At 46.8% G+C, this 13,960-nt stretch overlaps 1 long non-coding RNA gene across 1 annotated transcript in view; it reads left to right on the plus strand.

Moving 5' to 3' along the window:
• The first annotated feature begins 971 nt into the window (after positions 1-971).
• LOC138566674 (uncharacterized) overlaps positions 972-13,960 on the plus strand; it is a 58,078-nt gene continuing 45,089 nt past the window's right edge. The window contains exons 1-2 of the long non-coding RNA XR_011301988.1: positions 972-1,049; positions 1,134-1,188. This is a non-coding gene — a long non-coding RNA (uncharacterized lncRNA). The remainder of the gene's footprint in view (positions 1,050-1,133; positions 1,189-13,960) is intronic.

Raw genomic sequence — 13,960 nt, forward strand, 5'->3', positions numbered from 1 at the left:
CGGGTTGTGAGAGTTTAAGATTCTGTTTGCATAGAATGCTTCCTTGGTTTTCATGATTTATGATCGATATGCTCTTGTTGCCTCAAAATACCTCAAACTTGCAAGGCCATTGAGAGACATTTTGTAGAATTCTTTTCAATCAGTTTATTCATGGCATACTCTGTTCATCCCAGTAAGATCTGATATAGCGTCTGTTGATACATCACACAAATGTAACCATAACTCATAGACTGGTCGTTATATGTTCCGAAGATGAATTGTATACTTATCTTGGTGCACCTTAGTTCACCGAAAATGCTGCAAGTACAGGTTATTTGTTTGAAAGATCAATTATATACTGATCATGGTTCACTGAACACATGAGAGATCTGACATACTGTATGGTGATAGTAAATAACCATACTCTCGAGAAGAGTAATCAAGTACTCAAGAGGGCACTCATGAGTTTATTAAGAACTGATTACATATTATCCACTATACAGTATCACAATGACAATAGAGATGTGGCAATGTAGTAATTTATCATGCACTAAAGTCATTATAGGACATAATCATATTAGTTGCCCGGAAGAACATTGATGTCATCAAAGTACAGAAAGATACAGAATTATAAAAAATATATATCGTGACATTATCACCATTTCCACCACTAGGTGCCAGGAAACAATGTTTAATCTTGAGCGACTTAATTTGGATTTAGTTGTAAGAACATGTCGTTACACTGTACTAGATATAATCACACAGACATACAGGATGTGCAAAATAATATAGCCAGTTAATATCATGATGAGATATGGTTTATATTTATCACATTATTGTTATTCACCGATGGGCAGAGCACCCATTACTCGCATAATCATATGTGGATACGATTCATGTGTAATAGGTATAACCTATTCCAAAATGGCTGACGCGTTCCAACGCGATCAGCCATCTTGTTAGAGTGCGTTGCTATGACAACTACACTAACATGAAAGGGCACACGGAAACTGACAATCTGGCTGACTGTGCTACGTGCGTGCACAGCACTCATCGATCTTACTCGATAGGTAAGCGCACACCTCTTGAGATGGATACATGGAATCCTATCTAGCTCATTCCCTGCCACTAAAATAGCATTTATTTGTTTTTAGGAGGCATATTGAGCGCATCGTAACACGTTACAAGTAACGATGAAACGCCATCCAGGTCAGACTTTTACTTTGATCACAAAGTTTGTGCTGTTGACACATAAAGTCATGATTAGAGATTTACCCGAACCACAGCACATCACAATGGTGCCGGTGTAGAGTGGCAAGCTTTAGAGTGAACTTGAAAATGATCAGTCATCAATTACCAGTAACAGCACAATATCTGAATAGGTAGCACAGTATCACGGGAATGGGCTTACCAGCAAATATCTGAGAATGGAGTAATGCGGTTGATTAACAGATGTCATGTTTTGTTTTCATGTTTTTTTTTCTTTTCTTATATGTTTCTCTACATGTTGTCTTTTCTCCTTTGTGGGTAACCTGTCATTATATTAACACATTGACCAATGTGACACCAATTATAACTATGTTGCTTATGATATTTAGTGGATTAAAAGGATTAGTTAGATAAGGCTCTGATGGATGGGATCGAATGCAGGGTGGTCCTCGAGTACTCCCACAAGGGATTGATATAAGCAGCTACAGACAAGTGTGGCAAATGCCAGAAGATGGATTGCATGCAGCCTTCCGATCCTTAATCAGGACCCCAGAATAGTGAATTATCAATCGATACCAAAGAACCACGGAAGTCTGTTTATTCAAGAACTACAAGAAACGGAAACCCCTAATTTCTGAAACCAACAAAATCTATATGTGTGTTATATCAAAGAAATGTATGCATAAAATGTAAATTTGAATCAAATTGACACACACAAACAAAGGATCAAGTGCCTTGACAAAGCCCAAGGAAGGGCGAAACAATAGCATGTGCAGGGGAATGTTGGCACAAATGTATTTAAGAATGACACAATTTCACCTAAAAAGTCACTACGAGCACTTATTCAAGTTAAGAATTGTGCTTTTCTATGATGAATGTAGAATTAATTGAATTAAAACGTAGAATTGTATAAAAACACCATCAAGTGTGTACCTCACAATCATTACAGTATTGGGACTCTGTGAGGACTGCCGATTTTGAATGCATATAGGCTCACATAGGAAACCCCCTTTTTTTAAACACATTTTCTGTTTGAAAGGTCAGTTCCAAGATTGTAAACTTTCATGTACTATTTATTACATACAAAAGTCAGAACTTGATAGGGTAGTCATTTACATCTATAGTGTTATGTTATTTTGTTTAAAATGTTCTCATATTGTGCAGCGCAAAGGCTTGTCAGGGTAGTGGTGCAATATGCCCCCACTTAGGTTAACTAGATTGTGGTCTATGGGGGGAAAGCAAGCGAGCAAATAGGTGAGCTGCTAAGTGCAATAGGGGTAGTGCTGAAACAATGTCAAACAATTGAAAATGTGCAAGGCGCTTGATAGGGAAGTTGGCTGGATGTGGGTGTTGCCTACGCCATCCTTGGGAATGGATCAAATGGAATGCTCTTCTGGAAAAGTGGGATGAAAGCCCGCCTGTAATACCTGGCTATTCTTTGAAGTCATTATCCAAAACATTGTTTTGTTGTACTAGAAATAGAGCATGGGTGTGAGATGAATTCCATCTGTGCTGAAGCGTGCCCTTGTAGTGTGACGAATTCCTCACAAATCCATCTTTAAAGCCCCCTCTACCCCCCACTACTCCTTTCGTCAAGGCAATAGTCTGGGAGTGGCGAGCTGATTGATAGTAGTGCCAGGACCAAGAGATGCCCGTGTACAGATGAATGCAGATAACACATAAGGGAAGGAGGGAAGGAGGAGAAGAGGAAATCCAGACCCTCCAAGAGCCATACCTTCTTGCCCACTTGCTGAGAGAGACAATGAAATGCTCCCACTTACAGGATGTGGGGCAGAAGGCTGTCACATCATGGCCATGTGTACCCCGCTATCTTAGGAACGTAGGCCTGTGAAATCCCTTTCCTTGCTGTTAACTGCTGAACCCATATGCATGCATTAGTAATGGCCGAACCCCAAACCCTCACCCATAATGATAGGCTCACAACTTGTTTCAAGTGTTGGCAATAAAAGGCCGTAGGATTTTATTGTACAGATATGGGTTATGACAATAACAATATCACATATCATGATGGTATCATACTTTTGGGCACCGGGTCCTGAGGTTACCCCCTCAGACCCGTGCCGCCACACACGGGCAGGTTCCCGGCTGACCGTGTTCCCCCAAGAGTATGCCCTAGAGACAGCCCCTGTGGGCAAGAGTTGTATTGATTTCTGGAAAGAAATGCTCCATTCCCTGGCTAGACAGGTGGGTGCCGTCATGGAGAAAAAGGTCTGGGTTTCCTAGTGTAATGGCTGGGTGTTTTATGAAACCCAGTCCTCTTGTCATACAGAATCTCTCTATCGTCCTGTTCAGTTTTCTTCTGGATATGTCTATAGATTTGTAGCAGTTGGCCCCTAGCCATTTCTTTCTTGGTAAGATGGCTGAGAAGTATATTTCCGTCCCCCTCCAGTTGTGCGAGATGCCGGCTAGGGAGGAGCAGATTTCTTCGCATAGGATGCGTCTAGCTGTGTTAACTATGTCGTTGCCCCCTAGATGGATGATCAGGAATTCTGGGGGGTCCCGGTATGCCACAAGTTCTGCTAGTGTTTTGTGGACGTCAGCCCAGCGTAGGCCTCTGTATCCCCACCATGAAGTAATGGTGTTTCTGAAAGGTGGCCCTTCTTCGGTCTCTTCTGCCCATCTGCCTGTCCTGAAAACGAATGAGTGGCCAACTATCCATGCTGATCGTAGCGTGGTCCTCGATTCGCCTGTTGTTTCTGTGGTGGTGGGAGGTGGGGAAAAGAAAGAAACTTTTTAGGGCGGAAGGCTATATCAATTTTGGTCTGATATATCTTTTATAACAGTCTGACTTCCATCGCCCTATGTTTTTTAGTAGTTGCGGTGCTAAACCTCCTTGTCATGCTGCACTGGCGGCACCTATCCTGAATGAATGAGTGCCGAATTGTTTGGGATCCCACCCTGCTCTGCTGATTTCTTTTATCAGCACTCCTTTAAATTGGTAGCGGCTTAGGGCCGATGCCTCCTTGTGGATTAAAAAACTCCCCCTACTTTGGGTCGTTGCGCGTAATAGAGATTGGTGATGCAAACCGGGCAGTTTGTTGCCTCATCGATGCAACAAATATTGATGGTTCTTTTTGCACCCGTTTTCGACTGTTGCATTTCTATGATAACACTCTCCTGCCTCACCCTGATTTCCATGACGCCCAGGACGTTTGTGGCCTTGGTGCTGGAAGCGACGAGTTCTCCGACCCGGAAAGCCCCGAAATAGGCTAGGAAAAAAGCTGTTTTAAATAACGTTATCTCGTATGGGTGCCAACATATGGCTTCTAAATGGCTTGCTATCTGCACCAGTTTGCTGAAATCAAGGGGTCGGCGGGTGTCCACTTTTGGACCCTCTATTCTGCCCCATCCCTTCATTGCGTAAGAGATGAGGGCGTTCTGGGTGGGGTCTGAATCGCCCCGTATTTTTGTAAAGTATGAAATTGCCACCAGGTGTCTTTTTGCCCAATCCCTTTTGAAACCTTGTTCCCGGGCCCATTTTCAAAATACTTCTATATCTTTAATCATTATAAGTTCTACGTGGTTTACACCTGTGGCCTTAAATACTGTTTGCAAACACTTACTGTATTGTGCTGCAGTGGTGCTTGCCACTGTCCTCTCTGCCATCTCTGTTAGGAAGCCTGTGAGGTTGTTGGCACCCGTTGTTGTGCCTGATTTTTGTTGGGCATCCCAGCCTGGGCTCTCTGGCACTGGCGTTGATGCCAATGTGTTGCTGGCACCCCTTTTAGAGGTGCCTGCTTTGTGTTGGTCATCCCGGCCTGCACTCTCTGGTGCTGGCGTTGATGCCAATGTGTTGTTGGCACCCGTTTTTGAGGTGCCTGCTTTGTATTGGTCATCCCGGCCTGCACTCTCTGGTGCTGGCATTGATGCCGATGTGTTGTTGGCACCCGTTTTAGAGGTGCCTGGTTTTCGTTGGGCATCCCGGCCTGTGCTCTTTGGCATTGGCGTTGATGCTGTTATTCTTGTCTTCCCATTATTGCCCAGCATTCTGCTGGTATTGGCGTCATCTGTTCTTGGGCGTGCAGCGCTAGCTCTCGGAATCTTGTCCACTGGAAATGAGATAAGGCATCAGCAATGTTATTATCTGCCCCTGAAATGTGTTTGGCTTTGAGTACAACGTTTATTTGTAGTGTGACTGTTGTCATGGCTCGTAATACTTTTAGTACTAGAGGGCATTTCGTAGACCTTCTGTTTATGGAGCCCACTACAGCCATGTTATCGCACCAGATCAAAAGTTCCGTATTCACTAGTCGCCTGCCCCAGATGTGTACTGTTAGCCAGATGGGGAATATTTCTAGTAGGGTGATGTTTCTTGTCCACCCTGCTGCTTGCCATGAGTTGGGCCAGTGTCCTGCCACCCATTCGGAGTCTAGTATGGCTCCAAACCCCTTGCTCCCAGCTGCGTCAGTGTATAGGACCCTGTTTGACCGGGTATTTAAAGGCGTTCACCAAAGTAAAGACCCGTTGAAATCTCTGAGGAATTTTCCCCATGTTTCCAGGTCCTGTTTCACCTCTCTGCCTAGCCGGATATGCAAGTGTGGTTTGGTGAGTGATTTGATTTTGAACTCCAGGCTTCTGGAAAATATCCTCCCTTGAGGTATTATTTTGGATGCCAAATTGAGGCTGCCTGCTAAGGATTGTATTTCCTTTACAGTCCCCTTTTCTCTCATTCTCAGGTTTTGTATTTTAGCCAGGAGTTCTGATATTTTTGTTTTAGGGATTCTGCAGAGCCCCTTTGCTGAGTCTATTTCAATGCCCAGAAAAACTATGTTTGTGTCTAGTTTGGTGGTTTTTTTCCTTCACTAGGGGAATTCCCCACTGCGCGGCCATGTGCTCCAGTTTTTCTAAAGCCTGGCCGCATTCCTCGGTGTTTGGTGGCCCTATTGCCATTAAATCGTCTAGGTAAGGCACTATTTTTGTCCCTGGTCTCTGCTTTAGGAAAGCCCATTGAAAAAAGGAACTGAATTGCTCATGTAGTGCACAGGATACTGCGCACCCCATGGGGAGGCATCTATCTACGTAGAATTTGTTGTCAAAAGTGAAACCTAGCCACTGCTGAGACTCTGGGTGGACTGGCAAGAGTCTAAAAGCAGATTCGATGTCCAGCTTAGCCATCAAGGCGTTACTGTCGCACTCTTGTGTGAGCCTTACCGCTTCTTGGAAATGCGTGTAAGATACAGCGGATTCTGTGTGTGGGATGCTGTTGTTTAAAGACTGGCCTTTTGGGTAGGATAGGTGGTGGATTAGTCTCATTTTTCTGGGTTCTTTCTTGGGGACCAGGCCTAGTGGAGATATTAAATAGTCCTTTAGGGGCATGGTGTCCTAGGGACCTGCTACCCTGCCCAGTTGCAGTTCTCTCTTTATTTTGGGTTCTACTATCTGGGGGTTGTCCCTGGCTGACTTTAGGTTCATCGGTATGTGTTGTGACCCAGTTCCCTTAAATGGGATGAAAAACCCTTTGGTGAAAGCCTGCAATATTATCCTGCTGGTTTCCTTGTCGGGGTAGCTGTTTAGGGCGTCCCTAAAATTGCCCGGGTTGATGGGCGTTAGTCCTGGTTCTAAAACTGGGATATCATTCTTTCTTGGCTGGTAGTCTGGTGCAGTTGCTTGCTGCATCGTCGCTGTTGCAGTTTATGCAGGCGTGTTTGTACCAGCATTCTTTGCCCCATGTACACTGGTTTTTCCCAAAATTTTTGCATGGGATGTTGGATTTGACAGCCTGCTGTTTGTTCTGTCTGTGGGCATTATTTTTCGCCGCCCAAGGCTGGTTCCTCCGAAACGGCTTTTTTGGATTTATCATTATCATGGGATTTGCTTACTTGCGAATTTTTGCTATTTTTGGAAGAAGAATGCATGGTATCTTCTTCCTGGGGGGATTCGGCGTTGAGGGTGTATAAATCGTACTGGACTTCATCCCACTCAATGGCCGGCCTTTCTGACATGCTCCTCCTAAATCTGATGTCGTATGCAAGCCATGTCTTCCCCCTCTTTGTTACTTTTACTTCCCTTATTTTATCAACGTATGCCCAGATCTTCCTACCATCCATGGGGAATTTTTCTTCATATATTGTTGCTAAGATGGCAAAGGCCTGTAACCAGTTGTCCCAGTTTGTTCGACCTGGGCGTTTCTGGCAATAGCTTTTTCTTCTACTTTTTTGGGGTCTCTGAAAGCGTCTTTCCCTTTGCGCTGTGCTTCTATTAGGGAAAAGATTTCTATAAATTCTTTGGCCCATATGGCTTCTTTGATTGTGGTGTCAATGTTCCATGCCAGGCATCTTTTGTATCTATTTAATATCTTTGTTTGGAAATATTTCATTTTTTGTTCTAATTGTGCATTACAGATTGTTACAATGTCAGTTGTATTGCTGCCGGTTGCCCCTGTCGCCCCCGTGTTGTCTGTGCCTGGCGTTGTCCATGCTTTTAGGGCACCTGTTGGATCAGTTGCTGGAGTTGTGGAAGCTGTTGTATTTATAGCTGTGGGTGCTATTGGCAACTGCTGTACTTGTTGTGGTGGGATTGCTATCGGTAGTATTACGGGTTGGTTGACAACCGTTATAGTAGGTTCTATTGCGATGGAGGGGTTTGAGGCCCCAGGTTGCCTTGTGGGCGGCGTCTGTTTCCCCCTTATTTCTACCATTAGTTGCTGTAATTCCGCTATATTCTCGCATAATTTTGACAATTTTTTTGTACCTTTTCTGGCGTCTTCGGATATTTTTCTCCTTTTTTTTTTTAACATATTTTTATTAAGAGAGCTGGTTTACAGCATAACAGAGCAAATAAACATCATACCACAGTTGAATTACTTACAGCATATATAGAAATAAGTACTGGGTTGGGGAGCAGAAAGTGCAAAGAAAGAACAAGGCAATGTACATCACGGTGAGGATGTGGGCGTAGTGTCTGCCTCGGAACTCAAGTCACATAAGTAAAGGGGTACCAGTGTCCAAATGTCTTTAGGGCGGCAGGAAGACGGGACCGACAATACAAAGAGTTCTTCATCGTCATTTACTGTACATAGATCCTTCAGAAAATTGGCCCTGGTTGGGGCGGCTGCAGATTTCCAACATTTAAGAATACAATGCTTGGCAACAATACATGAAATATTAAACAACCGTCGTGCTGTCTCCTTCACCTTACCAATGTCCCCAAATAAGTATTTCAGAGGGGAAAGAGTTGCTGGGATATCCGTTATGTCTTTTAGCAGTTTCGCGACCTCCCTCCAAAACTCTACAACCCTCGGGCATGACCAATAAATATGGTAAGGCCCCGCATCAGGGTCTTCACATTTGGGACAGTTACCTGTGCAATTGTCCACGAATTTAGCCACTCTGGCCGGGGAGTAATGGAGTTGGTTTAGGACTTTAAACTGGATCAACCGGAGCCCAGAATTCATAGAGACAGATCTGGTAAGCTAACAGTAGCGGATCCAGCTGGTATCACTTATCTGGGTACCCAGATCCCGCTCCCAAATCTCAAATCTCTCAAACAAATTTCTTCATGTTACGTGAGGGGGAGTGGGTTTGCACCAGAGAATACAGCATCGAGACCCCCTTGCCGTGACTGCTCGTGGACACTATCGCTCTAATGCATTCATGCGTTTGGGGTTCTAACGGAAATGTCGGCCATCTTGCCGCAAACGCAGTTCTCATTCGATGGTATTGGATGCGTTTAAGCTGGCCACTCCGCACCACCTCAATGAAATCTGCAAGGTCACAGAATTTGCCCTCTAGGAACATGTCCCCCAGCGTGAAAAGCCCGTTGGGGTCCCAGGACTGCTGAATGGCCTGATCAAATGTGGGGGAAATACCGGAGAATTTCCACAGAGGGACTTCCAGGTTGTAGGGGGCATCCAGGCCCATTCTCTTATAGAGCCTGGCCCAAGCGTGAGTGGTCGTGTACACCGGGTCAAACGGGCAGATGTCCCCATATCTGGGATTAAGAAGGGCTGAGCGAATGTCATTTGGACGGACAGAATGTTTCTCAAGTAATATGTGTGGGGCTGTGTCCTCAGTGTCAAACCAGTGTTTCGCAAATTGCGCCTGTGCACACAAATAGTATAGCTCAAAATCTGGTGCAGCAATACCACCCTGTGCAAAGGGCTCAACCATATTATCCCACCCCATCCTGGCTGTCTTCCCGTTCCAAAGAAATGAGGAGGCAAGTGACTTAAGCTTCGAAAAAAAGGTCTACCAGGCCAGATCGGGATGTTATTGTAATAATAGAGTAGTTTAGGGAGGACCACCATCTTAAGCAGTGCCACCCTGCCGTATAGGGACAGTGGAAGGTTGGCCCACAACTGGAACTTGGTCGTGAGGTTTAGCAACAATTCTCCATGATTATGTGTGTACAACAATTGTTTGTCTCTAGCAACCATGATCTCCAAGTAGTGGACCTTGGCGGGAGCTAGCCTGAATCCCTCTATCTCAGCCAGGTCTTCCGTATCGTCGGTCAGGGGGAATATTTCAGACTTTGGGACATTGATCTTATATCCCGAATACTCTGAGAATTCACGTATGTCTGACATGATATGTGGGATGTTCTCTTCCGGGTTACGGACGTAAAGCAGGGTGTCATCCGCATATAGTGAAATAATCTGGGGGGGCCCAGTCATTCTAAGACCTCTATGTGAGTGGTTCTGACAGATAAATTCCGCCATTGGCTCTATGGTAAGTGCAAAAAGTATAGGGGAGAAGGGACAGCCCTGTCTGGTCCCCCTGTGGAGATGAAATGTAGGGGATAAGGTGGTGTTGGTCAATACCTTGGCAGTCGGCTGAGTGTACAGTAGTTGAACACAGTTGATATAATACCGACCGAAGCCGAACCGCTCCAGCACCAGTAAGAGATACATCCATGATACGGAATCGAAAGCCTTCTCGCCATCTAGCACCACCATGGCCGCCTTAGCCTCAGGATCTATCTGCGCCATTACATTAAATAGCCGTCGCAAATTAAGAGCTGTAGAGCGGGCTGGTATAAAGCCAGCATGGTCCGGGTGGACAAGAATCGGCATATATGTGAGGAGTCTAGTGGCCAATACTTTGGCGAAAATTTTTGCATCAGTATTTATCAACGACAAGGGTCTATAGGACGCCATATCATGTGGAGGTCTGCGGGGTTTCAACAGGACCGTAATGATCGCTTCACGCATCGACTCAGGGAGAACCCCTATGCTCATCGCCTCATCCCACACCTTCAACAGTATCGGGGCCAGTTTGTCACAGAATTCTTTGTATAGTTCCGCACTTAGGCCGTCAGAGCCAGTTGCACAAACATTTGAGAGGCCTTTGATGGCTTCCGCGATCTCTTCGACAGTGATAGGCCTGTCCAGAATCTCGCGGGTCCCAGAGGTTAGTGTAGGCAAGTCTAGATTGTCTAAATATCGGGAAGTTTCCTCCTTGTTCTTATTGTCGTGATTAGAGTATAGGGAGGAGTAGAACTCAGTAAACGCGGAGTTAATATCCCGGTCCTTATTGACCGTTACCCCCGCCGGTGTCTGTATGCTTGGGATCGGGTTTTGGTGTCTGTCGGATCGAAGCAGATTGGCCAGATATTTCCGGGCCTTGTTGCTCTCCCCGTACCGTCGGGCTTTGGCCGGAGCGCCCATATACAGGATTTCTCTATTGGCCAGATCGTGAAATTCTTTTAGGGTGGTATGAATTTGCAACAGGGTTCCCCTGTCTCGTGTGATACCATATTCTGTTTGTAACACGTTGAGTTTGGCTTCAGCAACGTCCAGTTCGCTTCTCACCGATCTCAACATGCCAGTGGACTTACCAAGGACAGCTCCCCGAACCCAGGCCTTAAATGCATCCCATAGGGTGGCATAGGTGGTGACCGAACCTTCGTTTACTTCCAAAAATTCCGCAATCTCCGTATGCAGTGATTCGCATATGTTAGGGTCCCGTAGGATCGCCGGTGGCATTTTACACCTTCGTTCTGGCGGGGAGACATTACTAAAGTTAATGTCGAGTGTTACCGGCGCATGATCTGAGAGGGTGCGGGGATGTATTTCGCAACCAGACACTGCCCCGGCCAAAGAGTGACTAATAAGCCAGTAGTCAATACGTGAATGGGAATCGTGTACTGACGAATAGAACGTAAATTTCTTCTCACATGGGTGTAGGGTGCGCCAGGTATCTATCATGCCCATCTGTTCCATTAACTGTCTCACAGCCAATGCGGCTTTAGGGGGGGTTCTGGGGGTGATCGAAGAACGATCCATGGATTGGTCCAGTATCATATTAAAGTCGCCGCCCCAGATTATTTGTGCCTCCCCCGAGGTGGACAGCAAATCAAGTATTGTGCAATAGATCTGTGGGTCGTCAACATTGGGTCCATATGCATTAACCAAAATTATAGGGGAGCCCACCATTTCCCCCCACACCAGGACATATCTACCGTGTTGGTCTATTTTGCTAGAGTGATATTTGAAACATAGTTTGTGGTGCATAAGTGTCAGCACGCCCCTGGACTCTGTATGGTATCTATAGGGTCCCCACCGTGGCAGGAATTTAGTGTTGACGTGCCCAAGTGCATGTGTCTCTTGTATAAACAGGATGTGGGGTTTATGGCACGTGATATACGCCGCAATCTTCCTTGCCTTAACCGGGTTATTTAGCCCCCTGATATTCCAGCAGAGTAGCCTTATATTCAGGCCCCTGTCAGCCTGTGTCGTACTCAAACCGTGTGATAGCCTTTTGCCTATACCTTTGCCCCGTCACAAAAGGTACAAGCGACCCGCTGAAAAACCGCTCTCTGGTTTTAACTTAACAACTACTTGGAACCACAACTTTCCAAACAGGCTTGGTATATCGCCAGGCACAACCGTACCCCCCTCAACCCCCTGACCCCCACCCGCATCATCAACCCCAACCAGATGATGTAACCCTTGAGCCATAACCTGGGAAAACTCCTTGGGGTGTGAGTTGCACTCACATGGCCGCCAACCCTGGAATCATCACGGCTCAACCTCAACAATCAACAACTATCAGGGCCGCCTCGCCCCCTTCAGTTTAAAACATAATACTAGCGCAGCCAGAGCAAAAAATGGTCAACCAGCGGGATCATCCAGTTCTCTTGCGCCCTCAGGCAGTAGGTTCCGGTTCATGGCCCGATCTCGGGCCGGTAGATGGATAGAGGCCTCAACATACGACATGGCCTCAGTGGGAGTCTCAAAGAAGTGGGCCCGACCTCCAAGTTGTATCCTCATTTTCGCCGGGAAGACGAGTGAATAAGGGACCTGACTGAGTCTCAGTTGTTTCTTAACAGGTTCATAGGATCTTCTAAGTGTCTGTACATTAGTAGAAAAGTCCGGATATATGTGTATCCTATTATTCTCGTATAGCAAAGTGCCCTTTTCCCTGGAGATCCGCAGGATAGCGTCTCTGTCCCTATAGTTGAGGAGGCGGGCTATTATCATGCTAGGTGGTGCTCCAGGTTTAGGCGGAGGTGCCGACGTGCGGTGAGCACGCTCCACAAGAAAGTGGTCCGAGAAGGAGTCTGAGCCAAGTAGGTCTTTCAGGAGGGCTTCCACTTGGCATTCCATGGACCCTTTACCAAATGTCTCAGCCACCCGAACCAGACGGATGTTGTTCCTCCAGGAAAAAGATCCGAGGTCCTCGCACTTATCAAGGGTTTTCCGGAGGTCACCCTTCAGCTGAGCAATGTCGCGGCCATGCTGCATTATCGAATCTTCATTAAGGCCAATCCTATTTTCGGCTTCAGTGATACGTGTGCTTTCTTTGTCCACCCTCGCCTTCAGGGAGCTGATGGTTGCCCCAATATCATCTAGTTTGGTGTTTATCGCCAGGAAGCCATTTTGAACCATTGACATCAGTCGGTCCACTCTCTCATCCATCGAGAGCTCCGATTGACTATCGGGCAGCTTCAGCGGAGGCGTTACAGATCCGCTAGGCTGGGTACTGGCGTAGGAGTCCATTGGGCCGTTTTTTTTTTAGCATACTCCCTTCTGCTCGTGGCGGCCCATATGGCAAGTCGAGGGGCCTGTGTCCTCCCACGTATCCCAACACACCTGTTGCAATCTTTAGGATTCCCTTATGTAGGGTTTATATTGTGGATGGGTCCCACCGGAAAGCGTCCCTGTGGCACAGCACGAGGGACAAGGGTATACAAAGCGTGATGAGGGAGCAGAGGTTGTGCAGGTACACAATTTCAGCGGTATTTCAGTGGCCTCCACAGTAAAGGGTGTCTGGAGTCGGATTTCAATGGCGTGCCGCGAGAGGCGCTTCAGCTCGCGTTGCAGAGCGCCCACGTGGATCAGTGCAGCAGTCGGGGGGCCTCTGCCGACTGTCTGGGGGGTGTCCCCACCTTCATGTTAAGGAATACGTTGCCGTGTGCAGTCACCGGCAGAGTGCACCACTGGTCGCATCAAAATGGCCGAGGGACACAGAATCCGCCCGTTGTGTCGACTATGCGGGGTATCCGCCCGCGCCACAGATGTGTCTCTGAAGGATGCGGTATGGGGTTACCACCCCTGCACAGTGCCCCAAGCCACCACCCCCACTTGCTGTAGTTAGATCTGACACACAGCTGAAGACCTCCTTTCCGCCGGCAGCATTCGTTATAAATCTCCCACACCGTGCGCGTTGCCCCTCGTGTCCTTACTTGTATTCCTGCAGCAGCCTGCGGCCCAAGGTGCACAGCAGGGCCAGCGGTCGCAGTGTGCGTCTGACAGCCACCGGCGGGTCAGAGGCCTGCCTCGACTCCACTCGGCCGCCGACGGGGCCGTCGC

This window comes from Ambystoma mexicanum, chromosome 2p, assembly GCF_040938575.1.
Source record: "Ambystoma mexicanum isolate Mex_15411 chromosome 2p, UKY_AmexF1_1, whole genome shotgun sequence".
In the NCBI taxonomy this organism is placed as follows: domain Eukaryota; kingdom Metazoa; phylum Chordata; class Amphibia; order Caudata; family Ambystomatidae; genus Ambystoma; species Ambystoma mexicanum.